Raw genomic sequence first — 2,849 nt, forward strand, 5'->3', positions numbered from 1 at the left:
CAGCAGATTACAGGTATAGCTCCCCAACATGACAACTTCAAAAGAGATTGTACTAATTCAATGCATATGTTAATTTTAAAAAGGCCAGTCACAGTACTTAAATGGTATATATCTTAACGATATTATTCTAAGTATCTAGCTGTACCAGATGGACTAGCAGGATTTTCTGTACATTCAATCTTATTTAAGACAGTAAATCTTATAATAAGAGAGTTAAAAAAAGAAAAAGAAAAACAAACAAACCTCAACTACAGTTGGATATTCTCATAGGAAGATGAGGTGAAAATATGTAGCAGTGGTTCAAAAGCTTAAGCAGTGGCACCTAAATTTGGCTGCATATTAGAATCATCTGAAGCACTTTTTAAAAACCCTCACACTGACTGTTGGTCATCCTAGACCAATAAAATAACTTTAAATCTCCTCAGACGATGCCAGTGTCTAGCCAGAACTGAGAACCAGCAGACTAAGCAGAAGGGGATGTTTCTACAAAGATTTCTTAACAATAAGTCCTTTCACCCAATCAGATTTACCTTCCCACAAAGGGGTAAAGAAGGCTAGATGCTGACCATACTTGCTTAGCTTTAATTAGCACTTGTGACTCGCCCAAATCCTAGATCATGTTTCCCCTAAATTTCATGTTATTCCCTAAGTTTTTCAAATCCAGGGCTAAGGGGTTTGCCAGGATGAGGTTTTAAGTGTTCACACAGGGGAAGTCCCTGGCAAACCAGGACAGCGGTCACTACATTGAATTGTAAAGCATCCTAAATAACCCTGCCACTGCTCCCAGATACTAGTCTGTGCCAACCAGTGGAGAAAAGGCATTCTCCATTACTACCACGGCAAATGCTGCTGTACTTGCCTTGGCTACTCCCTATCTTTTCCAGGCATCACTCCCCTTCACCTGCTGGTGGACACTTTGGCCAGCTGACAATGCAGATATTTTCAAACTTTAAGGTGAATAAAAATCATATGGAGGGCCTGTTATAACAGAGATCACTGAGCCCCACTAGAGTTGCTGATTCCATAGGGCTGGGATAGGGCCCTAAAACTTGAATATCTGACACATTATCAGGGGACGCTGGTAAAGCTGGTCAAGTTGTTACTGAATGCAGGTTCATGTGTCTGAAGCACAGTGAGGCCAAACAAACCTAAAGGTTGGAGTCTGGAGAAGAGAAAGGTTTATTGCAGGATCGAGCAAGGAGAGGGGTGGTCCGTGTTCCAAAACCCCTGAAATCTCCAAAGGATTTCAGCAAAGCATTTTTAAAGGCCAGGTGAGGGAGGGACATCCCAGGGCATGTGATCAGCTGGTGCACAATCCTCTGACTGGCTGATGTTGAGGCCACAAGGCAGGTAACATTATCCATCCTTAGGTGCCAGGAGGTCTGAGGGCTACGTGCTCATGATCATCAAGGAGTTCATTTCTTCCATTGGGTGGTGGTTTTTAGCATCTGAAAACTCAAGAAATATGCCTGAGATACTATTATCTGAGTACTTCAGAGAGAAACTACAATAGAGGATATGGGGGATGGGTCTGTCCTAGGAAGGCCCCATAGGGTACTGCTTGGTTACAAGGTGACCATACTTTGAGAACCACTGCTCTAGTGGCTTGGAATGTTAAGAAAGCAATGGAAGAATCCCTTCCCAGATCTAGATTCTAGTATCACCAGCTATTTTGGTGGGAGGAAGGGTAAGTTTTGTCCTTGCTTGGACTTCTTGTTCATTTATATCAAAGCCTATTTGAGGCAGTGCGTTCGGCAGTCCTGCAGATCTGTCTTTTGCTTCAACAGTGTTTGGAATGAACAGACCCAGGGACGCTCCTTGCTCCAGCCCCCGACCACCTTCCAACCTTTCTTCCTTTCGCAACCTTTGGAATCAGACACTCAGCTATCCTCAGCCTCCAGGACAGGCCAACACCAGTTTTTGAGCTTAGCTCCTTATCACTGATCAACCACGAGTTCACAGGTTCGTCAGAATTATTCCACCGAGGTGGAGGCCGCCGTCCACCGCCTGTTCAACATGCATCTGTGGACACTTACCTCTCTCTGAGCATCTATTTCGACAGCAACAATGGGACTCTGGACAGTATGGGCCACATTTTTCGCCAACTGGCTGAGGAGAAGTGTGAGGGCGCCCAGCGCCTCTTGAAAATGCAAAACCAGTGCTGCGGCCGCGCCCTCTTCCAGGATGCGCAGAAGCCTTCTCAGGATGAGTGGGGTAAAACCCAGGATGCTGTGGAAGCCGCCATTCTTAGGGAGAAGAATCTGAACCAGGCACTAACGGATCTGCGCGCCCTGGGTCCTGCCCGTGCAGACTCCCAGTTCTGTGATTTCCTGGAGAGCCGCTTCCTGGAGGAGCAGGTAAAACTCATCCAGAAGATGGGAGACCACCTGACCAACCTCCGCAGGCTGGCTGGTCCGCAGGCTGTGCTGGGCGAGTATCTCTTTGAAAGGCTCACCCTCGAGCCAAACAGGAGTCTCTGAAGTCCAGCCGCGTCTGAGGAGACCCTCTGGCGTCAGAGCTTCTGCCTGAAGCCCCGCTCTGCAGCCACTAGGCAGCTTTTTTTTTTTTTTTTCTTTTTGCGGTATGTGGGCCTCTCACTGCTGTGGCCTCTCCCGTTGCAGAGCACAGGCTCCGGACGCGCAGGCCCAGCGGCCATGGCTCACGGGCCCAGCCGCTCCGCGGCATGTGGGATCCTCCCAGACCGGGGCACGAACCCGCGTCCCCTGCATCGGCAGGCGGACCCTCAACCACTGCGCCACCAGGGAGGCCCCACTAGGCAGCTTTGTAACCGCCCTGGAGCCCTCTCCCAAGCCTTGGACCAAATGGAAACAATAATGCTTTTTGCAGAA

General features: G+C 48.4%; 1 pseudogene across 1 annotated transcript; it reads left to right on the plus strand.

The window, feature by feature from the left end:
* The first annotated feature begins 1,962 nt into the window (after window positions 1–1,962).
* LOC308611674 (ferritin light chain-like) lies at window positions 1,963–2,480 on the plus strand (annotated as a pseudogene). The gene has a single exon. The product of its transcript is annotated as a ferritin light chain-like (transcript).
* The last annotated feature ends 369 nt before the right edge of the window (window positions 2,481–2,849 follow it).

Source organism: Mesoplodon bidens (assembly GCF_964165515.1).
Source record: "Mesoplodon bidens genome assembly, contig: HAP1_SCAFFOLD_1200, whole genome shotgun sequence".
Taxonomy (NCBI): Eukaryota; Metazoa; Chordata; class Mammalia; order Artiodactyla; family Ziphiidae; genus Mesoplodon; species Mesoplodon bidens.